The 20,841-nt window shown below is 38.9% G+C and overlaps 1 pseudogene; it reads right to left on the minus strand.

Moving 5' to 3' along the window:
* Nucleotides 1-18,731, minus strand: part of LOC107773502 (uncharacterized) — a 57,648-nt pseudogene extending 38,917 nt beyond the window's left edge.
* Nucleotides 18,732-20,841: the final 2,110 nt, after the last annotated feature.

A 20,841-nucleotide genomic window follows, 5' to 3' on the forward strand; every position in this document is an offset into this window, starting at 1 on the left:
GAAATAGAGACATTGGCCTTAATAGATTTCGGATGTACAAAGTGTATAGTAAATAAAAGGATAATTCCACAAAATTTAATTAAAACCCTATGTTGATTCCCCAAATACACGCAAGTATATGTGACCGTCAAGTAATAAAGTGACTCGAAAGTCGGATGTCGAACCCACAGAGACTTAGATTAATCGTTAACTAAGAAAACTAAAATCAATTAACTGTCCAAGATAATAAAAAATATTGTTTATCTACTAAACCTGCAAATATTAAACAAGTAATTAGCTAATTTATTAGAGATGCAAACGTGTGTTTTGAATTTTGCTCAGAGGAGATGAAGATTTCAGGGTTGTGGTCGGTTTATCAATCCTATTAAGTTTAATAACCACACTTGTTAACCCAAATTATCAATGTTCCCACAATATTACTCGCCTATCCATAATATATCAATCCTATATTCCTATGGTATTGAGTCTATCATGAACGAATATAATACGGTTTTTAACTAGGCAAGACAGTTAGGTATATTCCTATCCTAACCGCGAAATCGTTCCCCGAGCCACGGGTTCAGAAACAAGCTCTCTTTAATTCTACTCTCATCTAAACATGGCTTTCCCAAGTATAGCATAGATAGTAGGGTGAGTTGGTAGCTACAACAATTCACAAGTTAAAACTAAAATTAAAGAAATAACCACAAGATGATAATCCGAATTAACGAAAATGTAATTAATAAACGTTAATAATCATGTCAACCACAACCCTAGAAACTATAGTGCTTAGCCACTCATGTTCGTAGTAATAATTTTTCAAGTATTTTGCATAAACAAATTACAAAGAAAAGATGAAGGAATGAAGAACTCGATGATTTTCTCCTCCAAAATTTGTTCCACGTGATGTTCTTGCCTCCAAAATGACTGGTTCTCCCTCCGGTCAATCCCCCCTAACAAATAGTGTTTAAAGACTATTTATAGGTGTAGGGAAAAGACCTAGATAAAATAACCAAATCCAAAACCAAAAAAAAAAAAAAAAAAAAACTTCAAATCTTGACCCGCGTAACGCCCCAGCTTTTCTCGCGCTGGGCTGCGCGACGCGATGCTTCTCGCGAGAAAACAATCACGCGTCGCTTGGCTGCTTCAAACGCATATGCTCTAACGTGACTTTGTCCCAGGTAATCTCCTTTAGTTTACTTTCGTTATTCTTCCATTTCTATGTCTCCCATAATTATGTCACAATAATATTATGTCATAATGAGCACAATTATTACTGCCCACTATATTCTAATAAATTAGGAAAACTTCTCATCAGCCAAACACAATGAGCTACTCTGTCAATTACTTCAACTAATCACGTCATCTTGGTCAAAATAATCTATTTGCTCCACAATTTTATCTCCAAAGCATTTACACATAAAATATACTCAATTAAACAAACATATAATACAATTTAACATTAAAGCACCTAAATATAAAATAAGTAATGCACTAAAAATATATAATTATAGCCAAACATACTACCCCACACTTAAACGTTGCTCGTCCTCGAGTCAACCAACAATTCACACTATCCTTGGGCACTTTATATTTACACTGCGAGCACCAATGACCATGGTTGATAGCAACAATTAAGCTAGAGCATATGCAATCACATACATACTTCCCATAACTCATGCCATTATTCAAAAGAAAATGCTTATAACAATCCTAGCCTCTAAACCGACTCAGTGTCACAATGCACTCATGGCTTGAACACCCAACATCCTAGAGAAGTCTAATAACGTTACCTATCCTTCGCGAAATCATGTGCCCTCACAACAAGAACAAAAGAGTAAGTTGAATCCATACACTTAAATCAAATGCTCAAATATATTTTAAGGACTCATATATATCAAAGAATATCACTCACTCTCACAAAAGAAGTCACATGCATACAATTGGTACCATATGCTTGCCCTTAATGTAAATCTCTACTAATGTAGGCTCACTCGATTTAAAATAAATTAGGACTTTTTCATGGTTGTAATGTGGGCTTAGGGATGGGAAGGATATATTTAGAAATAGTGTCTAACCCTCCTAAGCACTTTAACAAATCACATAATCAACTGTAAGCGCAAATTCTTCAATTTCAAGTTTAATTTCACAACTAAAATCATCCCTACAACGTTCCCTCTTTCTTTAGGCACTACTTTAATTCATACCCACTAGCAAGAATAAGATATCAATTTATTCATCTAAATATTTTCTTCTCTTTTAACAAATTTTTTTTCTTCTTTATAATTTTCGCTAGTGGTGTATTCTTTTATAAAATAAAAACCACCTTTCTTCCTTTTATTGGTTCCACTCGAAAGCCACCCAAATTCCCTCCTTACTTCTTTTAGCACTCATTTCACAATCAAAGTGCTTTAAGAGGTAAAAGGATCAAAATAACGTCAAATAAGAATAAAAAGGGTATAGGCTTGTAATTGAGGTGCCAAATAAAAGTCTATAATCTCAAAATAGTTAACTAAGGATAGATTTTATTTGTGATAAGCAGTAACACTCGAAAAGATCAAAGAAAGCCTAAAATTATTTTTCAAACCGAGCCTCACTTAAACATTCGCTTCGACTCACATATAGGGCAAGTTCTATACATAAGTACAATGACATGGACTACACAAAAATTTCACTTCACACATGGCACATGATTCACTAAGGACGGTCTCATTTCGACTCTCAAACTAATGCAAGTATTCGTGGAGCCACAAGATGTTAAGCATTAAGCACAAAATGAACATAAGTTAAGAAAATGAGACATAGGCATCACAAAACATGCTATCCAAATAACCAAGGCATCATAAGCACTTTTAGCATATAGGAAAGATATTACGCATGCCAAAACCTAAATATGCTACTATCAAACAAGTCAAGGGCACCTAGGAATCTCATCTTTCTTCCTCCATTTTTTTCTAAGTCCTACTCTAAAAAAAATAAATAAAAGAAAAAACTACTACCCGTTTCAAACTACATCCCATGGAAAAGAACCAAGGCACAAAAAAGTCACGGAAAATTTTTACTACCTAAAGGAAACTAAAAGGCATATTTTTGAATTTTTGTTTAGACTTTAATCCCTCAACAAAACTATCTAGAAGATCCATCGTCGGGAAAAATCAATTTTTTTTCGATTTTTCTTTATTAAAGCTGCTAAATATTACACAACTACGAAAATAAAAAATAAGTTAATATTTTTACCAACATACTACTACTAATTATCTAGAGAAATTCTCCCACCCCACACTTAAAAGAGTGCAGTATTCCAATGCATAAATAAAGCAAAATAATAACGAGGGCGGATAAGAAACTCCCTGAAAGGCCAAAGGCTGAAGTAATAGCGGCTCACGGGGTACTCAGACTTCCCCCAGGCATGGTCCTTTGTATGAGCATCCCGCACTTAGTTCTCACCATCTAACTCGCTTTTTCACTCTTCCAATAGATTTGCTTCCTATGCTTATAATCCTACAAAATAAAAACAGACACTACAAAAATAATATAATAAAAATAAAAATAAAAGCAAGCAGTAAAGTTGGGGTGCCTCCCAACAAGCGCCTGATTTAACGTCGCGGCACAACTTAAAGTACTTTTTGTCTCCATCTCGAACTTATGATTTGAGCCCCCAATTTGGCTTCAAGCTTTATGCTATGCTCGCGGGGTGGTGGGACTAATGTAATTGGGCCTAATAACCAATTTCGCATTCTACACTTCTTGGTCTTCAGATGAGGTATGTAATTATGTCTCTCTAACACAATAAATTCCAGAATGTAAGCACCTTGTTCATCGTCAGTTGGCTCCACCAAAGGCTCGAATGACTCAATTTTCAAATCATATGTCGAAAAATGCATGGAATGAGGACTAATACGTTCCAACTCTAGAACTACATCACTATTTACATCCTCATATGTACCCACACTAGAGTATTCAAATATAACATTATCTACTTCCTCACATGACTCTAGAATACTCTTCTCAACATAGACACCCTCAAGAAAGATATGGTCTAATATTTTGTATTCTCGTTTTAGCTCCTCAATTTGGTCTAGAAGATTTTTTTCATTTTCACACAACTCATCATTAAATTGTTTGGCGTTGAACGCATCATCCTTTTTACTCAAATCTGCATCCAAGTTGTGCAAAGCCAAGCCAAACTTGTCAATTTCTTGTGCAAGATCAATTTTCTCCTTCGACTAATCATTCACCAACTTTGTTAGAAGATAACGTTGTTCCGCATATTCTCTTAATCGTGAATATCCGTCCCAATACCAACCCTTACTCCCATATTCAAATTCAGACCTCCAGAGTTCAGGTCATGACAAGCCCAAAAAGACGGGTCATAAAAGTCTTCCGTCAACCAAGCGTCTTCATCAATAACCTTACTTTCGGATAATTCATCCCCAGATGTCATGTTGAGAGCACTATGTACACACTATGAGAAAAATTAAATTATTATAAAAATAAAAATATTTACAAAAAGAAAAAATAAGCAAAACCTATAAAGATAAAAGTAAAAGTCTAATCTAGAAAAATAACTAAATAGAAAAATTAAAAACTTGAATAAAAATCAATTAAAAGCATAACTTAGATAAACAATCAAGAACGAAGTCCCAGGCAACGACGCCAAAAACTTGTTGGTTCCCCAAGTACACGCAAGTATACATGGCCGTCAAGTAATAAAGTGACTCGAAAGTCGGATGTCGAACACACAGAGGCTTAGATTAATCGTTAACTAAGCAAACTAAAATCAATTAACTGTCCAAGATAATCAAAAATATTATTTATCTACTAAACTACTTTTGCAAATATTGAACAAGTAATTAGCTAATTTATTAGGGATGCAAACGTGTGTTTTGGATTTTGCTCAGAGGAGATGAAGATTCCAGGGTTGTAGTCGGTTTATCAATACTATTAAGTTCAATAACCACACTTGTTAATCCAGATTATCAATGGTTGCTAATTGACCGATTCGTTTATATGAGTAGCATGTTCTCACAATACTACTCGCCTATCCACAATATATCAATCCTATATTCCTATGGTATTGAATCTATCATGAACGAATATAATACGATTTTTAACTAAGCAAGACTGTCATGTATATTACTACCCTAACCGCAAAATTGTTCCCCGAGCCACGGGTTCAGAAACAAGCTCTCTTTAATTCTACTCTAATCTAAACACGACTTTCCTAATCATAGCATAGATAATAGGGTGAGTTGGTAGCTACAACAATTCACACGTTAAAACTAGAATTAACGAAACAACCACAAGATGAAAATCTGAATTAACGAAGATGTAATTAATAAACGTTAATAATCATGTCAACCACAACCCTAGAAACTAGAGTGCTTAGCCACTCATGTTTGTAGTAATAATTTACCAAGTATTTTGCATAAATAAATTACAAAGAAAAGATGAAGGAATGAAGAACTCGATGATTTTCTCCTCCAAAAGTTGTTCCACGTGATGTTCTTGGCTCCAAAATGGCTTGTTCTCCCTCCGGTCAATGTCCCCCTAAACAAATGGTATTTAAAGACTATTTATATGTGTAGAAAAAAGGCCTAAACGAAATAACCAAATCCAAAATAAAAAAGGAAACAAAATAACTTCGAAACTGGACCCGCGTAACGCCCCAACTGCGCGACGCGATGCTTGTCCCGAGAAAACAATCACACGTCGCTTGGTTGCTTCAAACGCATATGCTCTAACGTAACTTTGTCCCAGGTAATATCCTTAAGTTTACTTTCGTTATTCTTCCATTTCTATGTCTCCCATAATTATGTCACAATAATATTATGTCATAATGAGCACAATTATTACTGCCCACTATGTTGTAATCAATTAGGAGAACTTATCATGAGCCAAACACAATGAGCTCCTCTGTCAATTACTTCAACTAATCACGTCATCTTGGTTAAAATAATCTATTTGCTCCCCAATTTTATTTCCAAAGCATTTACACATAAAATATACTCAATTAAACAAATATATAATACAATTTAGCATTAAAACACTTAAATATAAGGTAAGTAATGCACTAAAAATAAATAATTATGGCCAAACATCACCAAAGATAAACTAGTAGCAGCAATGCAAATGGACGGAACACATAATATATATAGACATTATGTGGATAAATCACAAATTAGCTTTGTAAAAATATGTTTAGATTTTTATAAGCCTAGCTACAAGGTAGATAAAATATGGGTAAGAGACTTAAATATAAATGTAGATTTTGTATTAGGATTAGGTTTCATATTACATAATAATGGTAGTTGTTTACTAAATAAAAATATTACTCATACACCAGTACAAACAATAAATGTCACGACCCAAATTTCTCCTATAGGCCGTGATGGCACCCAACGTTGCCACTAGGCAAGCCAACGGTGAACTGGCCATGTGATTACTCTTTTCATAAGTTCCCAAGTAAATTAAATTCCATTTATTAAGAGATTAAGGGGTAGAAAATTTAATAAAATAAAACGAAGGCAAACTGAGTGGGCAAATATAGTGACATAAATACTCCAAAATCATAAAGTCTACTAGTATGTGTGCCAAGACCTGGTGTCACAAGTGTATGAGCAACTAGTAGAATATACAAAACTCTAACAACTGTCTAAAATAAAGCAGGCAGAAAAATAGATACAAAAGAGAGACTCTAGGTGCTGCAGAACGACTCAGGAAGCAGCTCACCACTAGGCCTCGGGATAATGGGGGTGCGTGCCGATATGACCGCCAGATGCACCTGGCGCAAATCCTACACGATTAGTACAAAAGTTTAGCGTGAGTATTCTTACGCACAATTTATGCTTATGTACGCAGTAAGTATCTAGTCTAACCTCGAAGAAGTAGTGACGAGGGGTCGACTTCGACACTTACTATGGGCTAACAAAAAAATGCAGAAATTCTACATAAGCATGGGTTATATAAACAATAATAATAACTCAATAACAAGCAGTAAATACATAATTCTTTCACTAATCGTAAATTCCGGGTCAAATTTTGTCATTAATAATTACAACCTCTCAAGCTATAAAATAATATCAAGTGTAATTAGGTTCCGTGTATTCTTACGCACGATTTATGCCGAGGTCGTACGACCCGATCCAGAATAATGTATACACTGCTGAGGGTCGAGCGGAACGAACCATATATGTATCTATTCTACTGCCGAGGCGTTCGGCCCGCTCCACAAGAAGAGAGGATACTTTATGAACATCCGATTTAAAAGCTATTGCAAGGCTAGTACACGAAGAAGCACAATTTCTATTAACGGGAAAGTAATCCACCTAAGCTCAATTCAGTGAAATTTGGTCTTTTACAATTCCTCTATCAAGTTCCAATATAATTTAGGCACTTTAATTAACAAGTAGGGTGCAAACATTACAAATATTTCATGATTTGGGTCCTACACTACCCGGGCAGAAGCATAATTAGTAGCTACACACGGACTCTCGTCACCTCGTGCGTATGTAGCCCCCCACAATTAGAAGCAAATAATAATTTAAATCACCTATGGGATAAAGTCTCTCTTACAAGGTTAGGCAAGAGACTTACCTTGTCTCAAAGCTCGCTTTCCGGCCTCAAATTCAATCTAAAGCCTCAACTCGGTGTCGAACAATCTAAAACTAGTCAAATGTTGTGTAAATTAATCAATAAATGTTCAAAAGTTCATAATCTAACTATTAGAGTGATTACCCAACCCCAATTGGAAGATTCCTAAAATTCATTCCCGAACCCACATGCCCGGATTCTGGAAATATTCGAAGAAAATTGTTACCCATAACCTCACGAACTCAAATATATAATTTTGACCCAATTCCATAACTATTTTTCTGGTTAAATCCTTTTTTTTTAAATCAAAACCTAGGTTTTTCAACTAAACCCAATATTTTCATACTTTTACATGTTAAAATCTACCCATAATCTATGTATTTAACTTACATTGGATAAAAATTACTTTCCTCCAATAGCTAGGTGAAATCCTCTCTCTAAGAGCTCCAAAATCGCCCAAGGAATGCAATAAATGAACCTAAAATGGCCTAAATCCCGTATTAAAAGGATCTCACTACCTCTAGCATTTCCGCATCTATGGCGCTTGCACATGCAGAAACATTATCGCAGGTGCGGTACTAGCCCAGGCTAGCCGACTCCGCTTCTGCGGACAGGATCTCGCTTCTGTGGAGGGTGGAGCGCATCTGCTGCTTTCTCGCTCCTGCGGACGTCTTACCGCAAAGGCGAGACCTCTTCTGCGCATGCTTCTCTGCTTCTGCGGACCACTAGCCAAATGCTCAAAGCCGCTTTTGCGGCCAAGAGCTCACACCTGCGGGCTTGCACATGTGGCCAAAAGCTCGCAGGTGCGGGCACACCAGAACTGGTGCACTAGCAGCCCCTTTTGAGATCTAACTCGATCCGTGCAACATCCGAGTAGCACTTGAGGCCACCGAGGCCTCGTCCAAACATACCAACAAGTTTGTAAACATAAAACGGGCTCGCTCACACCCTCGTAACGCGGAAAACCACATTAAATCTAAGAATCGCAATCCAAAACCAATAGAATTAACTTATGAACTTCAAATTCTTCCTACTTATTCCGAGTGCGCCGAATCATACTTAAACTACTCGGAATGACACCAAATTTTATGTGCAAGTCTTAAATCACCATATGGAACTATTCCAGGGCTCGAAATCTCAAACGGATCTCGATAACACCAAAACCTGCTCCAAACCAAATTTAAAGAACTTTTAAACTTTCAATTATCCAACTTTCAACCTTAGGCACCGAAGTGCTCCCGGGTCACCCAAAACCCGATCCGAACATACGCTCAAGTCAAAAATTACCATACGGACCTATTGGGATTATCGAATCCTGATTGCGAGGTTGTTTACTAGAAATATTGACCAAAGTCAAACTTACCCATTTAAAGCCAATATTAAGGAACTAAGTGTTCCGATTTCAACCCGAACCCTTCCAAATCTCGAACTAACCATCCCTGCAAGTCATAAAACAGTAAAAGCACATATGGGGAGTCTTATTTAGGGGAATGGGGATCTAGAAAGCAAAACAACCGGTCGGATCGTTATATTCTCCATTTCTTAAACAAAGTTCGTCCTCGAATGTGTCTAGAATCGTACCTGGCGTGCCGAATAAGTGTGGATATCTTCTCCGCATGTCCTCCTCGGTCTCCCAAGTCGCCTCCTTGACTGGTTGATCCCTCCACTAAACCTTTATCGCAGAAATCTTTTTGGACCTCAACTGGAGAACCTGCCTGTCAACAATGGCAACTGGCTCCTCCTCGTAGCCCAGGTTCTCATCTAACTGAACCATGTTGAATTCTAACACATGCGACCTGTCGGCATGATATTTCTGGAGCATGGACACGTGGAAAACTGGATGAAATCCCAATAGGCTGGGAGGAAAAGCAAGCTCATAAGCAACCTCCCCAACCCGTTCAACACCTCAAATGGACCTATAAACCTTGGGATCAACTTGTCCTTCTTATAGAACCTCATGATTCCCTTCAACGGCGGGACTTTCAAGAGAACCTTCTCGCCCACCATAAATGATAAGTCACGTGCTTTCTGATCTGTGTAACTCTTCTGTTTGGACTGTGCTGTGCGAAGTCGCTCCTGAATCAACTTTACCTTTTCCAAGGCATCCTTCACTAAATCAGAACCATATAACTTAGCCTCGCAGGGCTCAAACCATCCGATGGGCTAATGACATCACCGATCATATAAAGCCTCAAATGGAGCCATCTCGATGCTGGACTGATAAATATTATTGTACGCACACTCGACCAAAGGCAAGAATCGATCCCACTGCCCTCCAAAGTCAATCACACATGCTTTGAGCATATCCTCCAAGATCTGAATTGTCGGCTTCGACTGTTCGTCGGTCTGCAGATGAAAGGTTGTGCTGAGCTCTACCCGGGTCCCTAACTCACTCTGTGCTGCCCCCTAGAAATACGAAGTAAACTAAGGGCCTCTATCTGATATAATGGAGACAGGCACACCGTGCAATCGAACAATCTCCTAAATGTAAATCTGGGCTAATAAAGATAATTCCTCCAGATCTTGGGAGCATGAACAATTACGACCAACTCCAAATCATGTACGGGGTAATTCTTCTTGTGGGGCTTCAGCTAACGTGAAGCATATGCAATAACTCGCCCCTCCTACATCAATACACAACCCAAACTAATGCGTGAAGCATCGCAATACATAGTATACATCCATGAACCGAAAGGCAACACTAATATCGGTGCTGAAGTCAATGCGGTCTTGAGCTTCTGAAAGCTCAACTCGCAATCATCAAACCATCGGAACGGAGCACCCTTCTGGGTCAATCTAGTCAGAGGTGCTGCAATAAATTAGAAGCCCTTCACGAACCGACGATAATAACCTGCTAACCCCAAGAAGCTCCTTATCTCGGTTACTGTGGTAGGATGAGGCCAACTCTAAACTGCCTCGACCTTCTTGGGATCTACCTTAATACTCTCGCCTGATATGACATGCCCTAATAATGCTACAGAATCCAACCAAAACTCACCTTGGAGAACTTAGCATATAACTTCTGTTCCCGCAAGGTCTGAAACATCACTCTTAAATAATGCTCGTGCTCCTCCATGCTACGCGAATAGATCAAAATGTCATCAATGAAGACAATGACAAACGAATATATATATATGGCCTAAACACCCAATTCATCAAATCCATAAACGTCGTTGGGGCATTAGTCAAACCGAAGGACATCACTAGAAACTCATAATGGCCATATCTAGTCCGAAAAGCCATCTTCGGAACATCCGTATCTCGAATCTTCAACTAATGGTACCCTGGTCTCAAGTCGATCTTAGAGAATACCCTAGCACCCTGCAACTGGTCAAATAAATCATCAATACACGGCAACAGGTACTTGTTCTTAATGGTAACTTTGTTCAACTGGCGATAATCAATACACATCCGCATAGTCTCATCTTTCTTCTTCACAAATAACACCGGTGCACCGCAAGGCGATACACTTGGTTTGACGAACCTCTTTGCTAGAAACTCCTCTAGATGTTCCTTCAAGTCCTTTAATTCTTTCGGATCCATGCGTTACGGTGGGACAAATATAGTCTGGGTACATGGATCCAAATCAATACAGAAATTGATATCACGATCTGGTGGCATGCCTAGAAGATCAGAAGGAAGCACATCGGAGAACTCCCGAACCACGGGTACTGAATCAATCGCCGGAGTCTCTGTGTAGTATCCCGAACATAGGCTAGATAAGCCAAACAACCCTTCTCGACCATGTGTTGAGCCTTCAGAAAGGAGATAACCCGACTAGATACACTAACAGACGATCCCATGTGCTCTGATACCATGTTGTCACAGCCCAAATTTCTCCTATAGGCCGTGATGGCGCCCAACATTGCCGCTAGGCAAGCTAACGGTGAACTGACCATGTGATTATTCTTTTAATAAGTTCCCAAGTAATTTAAATTCCATTTATTAAGAGATTAAGTAGTAGAAAATTTAATAAAATAAAATGAAGGCAAACTGAGTGGGCAAATATAGTGACATAAATACTCCAAAATCATAAAGTCTACTAGTATGTGTGCCAAGACCTGGTGTCACAAGTGTATGAGCAACTAGTAGAATATACAAAACTCTAACTACTGTCTGAAATGAAGTAGACAGAAAATAGATACAAAAGAGAGACTCTAGGTGCTGCAGAACGGCTCAGGAAGCAGCTCACCACTAGGCCTCGGGATAACGGAGGTGCGTGCTGATATGACCGCCAGATGCACCTGCCTCAGATACTACACGATTAGTGCAAAATTTTAGCGTGAGTACATAAACAACATGTACACAGTAAGTATCTAGTCTAACCTCGAAGAAGTAGTGACGAGGGGTCGACTTCGACACTTACTATGGGCTAACAATAAATGTAGAAATTCTACATAAGCATGGGTTATATAAACAATAATAATAACTCAATAACAAGCAGTAAATACATAATTCTTTCACTAATCATAAATTCCAGGTCAAATTCTATCATTAATAATTACAACCTCTCAAGCTATAAAATAATATCAAGTGTAATTAGGTTCCGTGCATTATTATGCAATGCTGAGGTCCTACGACCCGATACAGAATAATGTGTATACTGCCGAGGGTCGAGCGGCACAAACCATAGATGCATCTATTCTACTGTCGAGGCATTCGGCCCGCTCCACAAGAAGAGATGATACTTTATGAACTTCAGATTTAAAAGGTATTACAAGGCTAGTACACGAAGAAGCACAATTTCTATTAACGGGCAAGTAATCCGCCAAAGCTCAAGTAAGTGAAATTCAGTCTTTTACAATTCCTCTATCAAGTTCCAATATAATTTAGGCACTTTAATTAACAAGTAGGGTGCAAACATTATAAATATTTCATGATTTGGGTCCTACACTACCCGGACATAAGCATAATTAGCAGTGACGTACGGACTCTCGTCACCTTGTGCGTACGTAGCCCCCCCACAATTAGAAGCAAATAGTAATTTAAATTACATATAGGGTAAATTCTCTCTTATAAGGTTAGGCAAGAGATTTACTTTGTCTCAAAGCTCGCTTTCCGGCCTCAAATTTACTCTAAGCCTCAACTCGATGTCGAACAATCCGAAACTAATCAAATATTGTGTAAATTAATTAATATATATTTAAAAGTTCATACTCTAACGATTAGAGTGATTACCCAACCCCAACTTGAATATTCCTAAAATTCATCCCCGGGCCCACATATTCGGATTCCAGAAATATTTGAAAATAATTGTTACCCATAACCTCACGAACTTAAATATATAATTTTACCTAATTACATAACCATTTTTGTGGTTAAATCCCATTGTTTTAATCAAAACCTAGGTTTTTCATCTAAATCCAAAATTTTCACAAAAGAAATAATTTACCTCCAATACCTAGGTGAAACCCTCTCTCTAAGAGTTCCAAAATCGCCAAAGGAATGCAATAAATGAGCCCAAAATGGCCTAAGTCCCGTATTAAAAGGACCTCACTGCCTCCAGCATTTCCGCTTCTACGGACCTGAGGCCTCATCTGCGGTGCTGCACCTGCGGAAAAGTCATCACAGGTGCGGTCCTAGCCCAGGCTGGCTGACTCCGCTTCTGCGGACGGGATCCCGCTTCTGTGGAGGGTGGAGCGTATCTGCGGCCTTCTCGCTCCTGCGGACGTCTCACCGCAAAGGCGAGACCGCTTCTGTGCATGCTTCTCCGCTTCTGTGGACCACTGTCCAAATTCCCAAAGCCGTTTTTGCGGCCCAGAGCTCGCACCTGTAGCCAAAAGCTCGTACGTGCGGGAATACCAGAACTGGTGCACCAACAGCCCCTTTTGAGCTCTAACTCGATCCGTGCAACGTCCGAATAGCACCCGAGGCCCCCGAGGCCAAATATACCAACAAGTTTATAAACATAAAACGGACTCGCTCGCACCCTCGGAACGTGGAAAATCACATTAAAACTAAGAATCGCAATCCAAAACCAATAGAATTAACTTATGAACTTCAAATTCTTCCAACTTACTCTGAGCGCGCCGAATCATACTTAAACTTCTTGGAATGACACCAAATTTTGCGTACAAGTCTTAAATCACCATACGAAACTATTCTGGGGTTCAAAATCCCAAACGGACCTCGATAACACCAAATCCTACTTCAAACCAAATTTAAAGAACTTTTAAACTTTTAATAAGCCAACTTTCAATCTTAGGCACCGAAACGCTCCCGGGTCGTCCAAAAACCGATCCGAACACACGCCCAAGTCCAAAATTATCATACGGACCTATTGGAACCATCAAATCCTGATTCTGAGGTCGTTTACTAGAAATGTTGACCAAAGTCAAACTTACCCCTTTAAAGCCAATAAGGAACTAAGTGTTCCGTTTTCAACCCGAACCCTTCCAAATCCCGAACTAACGATCCCTGCAAGTCATAAAACAGTAAAAGCACATACGAGGAGTCTTATTTAGGGGAATGAGAATCTAAAAAGTAAAAAGGCTGGTCGAGTCATTACAATAAACACTGAAACCAGAATAAGAACACTCCTAAAATCAGACCAGAAAGACCGTAAGAAAAATAAAAGGAATGTCGTAAAGAATGTAAAAATAAAAATACATGCTGTAAAATAAAGGAAGAGTCTAAATTTTTGCTATTAGAAGATGATGAAAATCAAGATATATTAGAAAAAGATTACACTTTGATAGATATTGAAACATAATTATATAATTTAAAAACAGGAATAGAAAAATAGGAATAATAAAAAATCAAAAGGATTTAGACAATATAGTAAAAATATTAGATGAAATAGAAATAATAGGAGAAAAACCTTTAAAACACTGAGAAAATAATAAAATTATGTGTAAATTAGAGATAATAAATCCAGAATATATAATCAAGATAACCTCAATAGAAGCCACACATCAAGATTTAGAAGACTTTAAAATTCAAATTAAAGAGCTTATGAATTTAGGTGTAATAAGGAGATCTTCCTCTAAACATAAGCCGACTGCCTTCATGGTAAGGAATCACAGTGAAATAATAAGAGGAAATGCAAGAATGGTAATAAATTATAAAAGGCTTAATGATAATACTAAAATAGACGGATATAAGTTACCTGATTAAAACAGAGTTAATAAAAAAAATACAAGGAAAGACGATATTTAGCAAATTCGATTGTAAATCAGGATACTGGCAAGTAAAAATGCATGAAGAAAGTATAGAATTGACAACATTCACTTGCCCTGAAGGACATTTCGAGTGCATGAGACCAACAACCCCAAGACTGAAGAAAAGGGAAAGGGCGTCAAAGCCTCACCCCCTGACAAATATTTTCAAACAATGTTAGGTAATCTTCAATTTAAGCCGCAAGCATTAGAGAGACTAGGGAGTGGAGACCCTATGTCTAAAATAAAATCAACTAGGGAGTAGAGACAATATGCTAAAAAATGCAGCTAGGGAGTGGAGACCCTATGCTACCATGATTTTGAACTTTCTTTATTTTTATTTATGTTTCTTATTTATTTATTAAGAGAATGAGTAAAATGCGTGAAAGAATTTGGAGAAGACTTCCCTTTTGGAGTTGTTGCTGCTGCAGAGCTATTTTAATCTCCGCGTGGTTTCTTTTTTGTTGCACCTTCTTCTTGCAAGGTTGCATTTGGATAGCACCTGTTTCCTGTTTTTTTAAATAAAGAATAATTGTTAGTTTGATACGGTGGTTGGTTTTGCGGCCTTGAGTGCTTCAGTCACTTGATCTTGGTCGACTTCTTTGCTGATAATTTTACTTATAACTGGTTGTTTCCTGAATACCGATTGCACTTCTGGCCCTGGAGAACATTTGGCTTTTCCAAACTTTGCCATGACGGTTGGTTGCGTGGGACTAACCTTTTTCAACTTTATTTTGCCTTTATGGGCATTTGACTTCTTTCTTCCAATTTTTAACTTCAGAGCATTGGGGAACCTTTGGCTCTTCAAACTTTTCCAAGACGGTTAGCCACTTGGGACTTAACCTTTTCAACTTCATTTTGCCCTTGTAGGCACTTCAATTTGATTTTCTCCTTCCAAGAGTTTTTGATTTCGAAGCATCGGCCGTCATGGCCAGTCGTGGTCGACTTGATGCCCCTACCGAGGTTATATGCCTTTTTGAATATCAACTTGTGGCAAACGAGGGTCCTATAAATCGGTTTTGTCGTCTCCTCTTTGTCTTAGTTTTTGGAACAAAGTTAGACCGAAAGGGATTCAAAAAACAAACAAACAATAGAATGGAGAATGAGTTTAAACAAGAGGTATCCCTTTCAGGGGAAAAGAAAGAAGGACTTATCTGGAGTACATGCGGACTTCAATGAACATGACATGCCCTTTAGCTTGGATGCCCGATCCGTGTAAACCGTCCGTCTCTCAGAAATTCATCACAACTTTTGCCTCAAAACAGAGAAACCTTCCCCGGGACTATGTCGGTGCCAATAGCTGTGAGGATCCTCTTTTTTGATCAGGGGCGCTCTTTGCGGATTTTCACTAACTGACCTCTCTCATTTCTCTTCTTACCATCGCCTTATAGTGCTCTTTGCAAGTTTTCACTAACAAGACTCTCATTTTTAATTTCTTTACTTATCATCGCCTTACGGTGCCCGTGAGGGTTTTCACCAAAAGACTCTATCATTTTATTTCTCTAATTTGGTTGTATCAGATCCAAGGGACTGTATCCTCCAATTCTTGAACATTCTCGTTGATTGATCGGAAAGACTTGAAAAGGATTTGGGTAAAAAGAATTTGGATTGAATTACAACTTTGGAACCTTTCAGGCGAAACCATCGCCGAACCATTGTAACATCTGCCCCAGTTTCAACTTTTGGGAGAATGTGGATTTTGTTTTTTGGTGTGACTGAACCCCAGAGAGAGGCTGCCTACGTATCCTTTTGGAATCAAGTCGAACGTAGTTCAATGAACTTGTTTGGATTTTTGTTTTGTTTTCTTTCTCTTTTTCTTCTTTTCTTCTTTTTTTTTCTTTTTTTTTCTTTTTTCTTTTTCCTCTTTTTTTTTCTTTTTTTTTCTTCTTTTCTTTTTTTTTTCTTTGTTTTGTTTTTCTTCTATTTTTCTTTCTTGTTTCTTTTTTTTAAATAACATCTTGAGGTTCCAAAAAGGGTAATCAAAGAAAGGTAACCGACTCAAAAAGGTTAGCAAAAAGGGCTAATAATGTTTGGATAGCGAGAATGAAAAGCCTTCGTCATCCCAATCGGAGAACATTAATGCTACATAGAGGGTCAAACATAGTACCTTTTGACTGCATCCGCGTTGACAGTTGTTTCAAGGACATTTCCTTTGATGCTTCCTAGGTACACAATGCTCTCTTTTGGCAGTACTCTCGTTACAATGTATGGACCGTTCCAATTTGGAGCTAATTTTCCTTTAGCTTCTTCATGAGGTGGGAGGATACGTCTCAGAATGAGTTGTCCTATTTCAAATTTCTTGGGCCGCACTTTCTTGTTGTAGACACGAGCCATTCTTATTTGGTACAACTGCCCGTGGCAAACTGCGGCCAATTGTTTTTCATCAATCAATGTCGTTCCAATCGGTATTTGACCAAATCTTTATCCTCAATCTCGGCTTCAACAATGATTCGAAGAGAGGAAATTTTAACTTTTTCCGATTTCATTCGGACTTGGCTTAGGCCTACTGTTCCAATTCTTTGTTTATTTTCTCACAAGCTTTATCTTCAACACATTCTGCTTCTTGATTCATTATTTCGAGGTCTAACAACGTTTTAGGATCTGGGTATGAAGTTCGCAAGCATGTCATGTTATTAAAATCTGCATTAACAGAACTGAAAAGAGAATAACAAAAAGTGACATTCCTGGACAATGAAATATTTATTTCATTTGATTTTTTTTTAATTTTTAAAGACAGAAGGTTTTACATCATAAAGTAAGACAATAAAGTAAAACATCTGGATTACACCCTGAAATAATCCGAACGCAGAAAGGAGATCAAGATCGGCTACCAAGACTCCCATCTAACAGGGAACTTTCAGGTTTGCCGACCTTGTTTTGGCTTTTCTTCTATCTAGGCAATGGCTGCAATGGCCTTCAGTGCCGGATCAAATTCCCCACCATCACTGATCATTCCAACTATTGGCCCATTGGTGTGAGTAGGCAAAGGATTGTTCGTCATATTAGGGGCCTTTTCATCCCTAAGAACTATTGCCTTGACCTCGATGAGGTCTTCCACTGCTCTTTTAAGAGTCCAACAGTCTTCAGTATCATGTCCCACCGCTCCAGAGTGGTATTCACATCTAGCATCAGTTTGGTGCGAGGGGGACTCAAGGTTCGGCCGGTTCGGGGTGACTGGCTGTAGAAGACCTAGCCTGACTAGCTTTTGGAACAAGCTCGAGTATGATTCACCAATAGGGGTGAACTGATTCCTTCATGGAGGCTCTCTTGGGCTAGGATTGTATTGGGGAACATATTGTTGTGGATTATATAGAGCTTGGTAGGGACGGGCATTTCTGGGAGGTGGAGCTCGATTTTGTGGATAATGTTGTGGCTGTGGGTAAGGTTACGCGTTCATCACCGCGTAGGGAGGCGATGCCACGACATATGCAGCATCATGATGAGGGTAATAATGTTGTGGGGTTCTTGGCGGCACATATGATTGGTTGAATGACCTGCAGGCCCCCCTCGATCTTGAAGCCATCATGGCTCCCTCTTCTCTCATGTTTCTGTTCATCCCCCCCCCCCCGATCCATTCTGAATGGCCTGTGATGTGGCCTTAAAGGCAACTTGACTCGAGATTCGGCTCGTTTTCAAACCATTTTCGACAATATCCCCAATTTTGATAGCCTCAGCGAACGGTTTACCCATAGCGGACATCATGTTCTGGAAGTAGTCCACCTCTTGGGCCTGTAGGAAGACCGTAACCATTTCAGCTTTGTCCATTGGAGGCTTTACCCTGGTGGTTTGCTCGCGCCATTTGACAACATATTCAATGAAGCTTTCTGCCATTTTCTTTTTCAAATTGGACAAAAAGTTTCTATCGGGAGCGATGTCCACATTATACTGGAACTGGCGGACAAAATCTCGGGCCAAATCGTCCCACACATGCCAATAGGTAATTTCTTGATCCATGTACCACTCGGAAGCAATTCCGGTGAGACTTTCTCCAAAATAGGCCATTAACAACTCCTCTTTTCCACCAGCACCCCTCAGCTAGTTACAATACCTTTTCAAATGAGCAATCGGGTCTCCGTGCCAGTCATACTTTTTAAATTTTGGCATTTTGAAATCAGATGACAAATGAACATGGGGAAACATGCACAAGTCGGAGTAGGAGATGCTCTTTTGGCCACGCAGGCCTTGCATGTTCTTTAAACTCTGCTCCATGCTTTTCATTTTCTGAGCCATTTCTTCTTGCTCGGGAGTTTTGACTATTCTTTCCAGTTCAGCCGGAAACTCATACTGTGGAGGTTGAGTATATTTGTTCGGAGTGACATAGGTCATATCCTGCTGAAATTATGGGCCATGAAATGTGATAGTTAGAGGTTCAAAACATGGCTTGTGCACAGTTGGCTGGGCCGCAGAGAACAATGCTGGAGGTGCCCTGGAAACCGACGCCTGGGGGCAAACCACAGAAGGCATGCCAGGACCGTTAAACGGCATTGGGGGGTACCCGCATGGGATGAGCGAGTTGGGCACAAGGATGTTGGTAGCCCCACCTGACCTTTGGATTAACTCAGGGAACCCTGGAATTGTACTCGGCGGTTCCCTGCCATTAGTCCAAGTGTCCCACATTTCCAACATGCGGAGACGCAACATCCTATTCTATTCAGCAGTTGATGATTCTGGTTTTGAAATAGTCGGTGCCGGGCTATCCTCGGGATCGATAATTGGTAGATGACTTTCGGGAACCCTTCCTTTGGATCTTGTGAAGTAAGGATAAGAAGCCAGATTACCAACAAAACCAACCACCTGAACAAAACATGGCAAATTTGCACACCCAACAACCTTGTTAGTTTTGAGACATTTAACAGATAGAAAATCGCACGTTGGGATGTAATACACCTAAACAGTTAAACGCTTCTACCATGTGTTTGAACAGTTGTGTGTTTCATCTCGGCTAACCCTTTTTCACTCTGTACATCTTTTCTTTTCATTCCGCGTTCTTTCTCGTTTTTTTGGGATCTTTCACATCTTGATTTTCTCTTTCTGTTGTTTTCGCTCTTTGTTTTTCTCAATTATTTTTGTCACTCCTTTCTTTCTTCTTTTTTTCCCACTCGGTTTATTTAATGGCTACGATCGAATCTGATGAAATTGCCTACGTATTATGACGCCGCATGAATCGGATCATTACATAGTTCAGGGAGATCAGGAATAGAAGAAATTCTAAAGAAGGAAGAAAATATTTTGGATTTTGATTTGAATTTTTTTTTCTTTTTTTTTTTCGAATGAAACACTTCGGAAAAGAAGGAAAATATTTTTGGATTTAGTTTTTTTTGAATATTTTAAGGAAAGAATTCTAAAGAGGGAATTAAGGAAAAAGAAAATATTTTTGATTTTTTAAAAAAAAAATTGGGGTCGGAACCAATGAGGTTTGCCTACGTATCTCACATCTGGTGAGAATCAGACCCGCGTAGTTCAACCAGTTTTGAAAATCAAGAAAAACATGACTTTTGAAAATTATGGGCTCATTTAGAAATGACTTTTCTTTTTCACTTTTTTTATTCTTTCAAAATTTCGGTAGAATTTCGGGATTTTTCAAATACCTGAATTTTTCAGGGATCGGGTAAAATTTTCTCTCTCCTGCCTCACTCTTGATTTTTCTTGATTTTCTTTCCCTACTTTAGAAACCGGTTAACATGCAAGACGAAACAAACAAATGCACAAGTAGCACGTAAAATGCATCAGGATGGTCTTTTAGTTTGAGTACACCTGTCCTATACAGACCCAACCCCTGTGTTGAGTCCCCAAAGGCAAATACACATGATACAAACAAACGTACCTACTAGGGATCCGGCATGAGGCTATGTTATTCTAGGTTTGAATCTTGGGGTGTGTTGTTCTAGACCTGGCTTACCCGAGCGGACAACTCGAGCGTGGGGAGGGGGAGGGGGTAACGTACCGGGAACTAAAAGGCCATCCGACTTTGTAACTGATCCGATCCTCGTTCTAAAATTAGGGGTATGACACTCTAACAGAAAAGATGCTACGCCAGCGTGCGCTTCCCAGAAGATTTAGAAGACTCAGAAAGAAGAAGGGTGTCGTAACAGTTTTATATACAGTTCAAACA

Source organism: Nicotiana tabacum, chromosome 24 (assembly GCF_000715075.1).
Source record: "Nicotiana tabacum cultivar K326 chromosome 24, ASM71507v2, whole genome shotgun sequence".
NCBI classification, from domain to species: Eukaryota; Viridiplantae; Streptophyta; class Magnoliopsida; order Solanales; family Solanaceae; genus Nicotiana; species Nicotiana tabacum.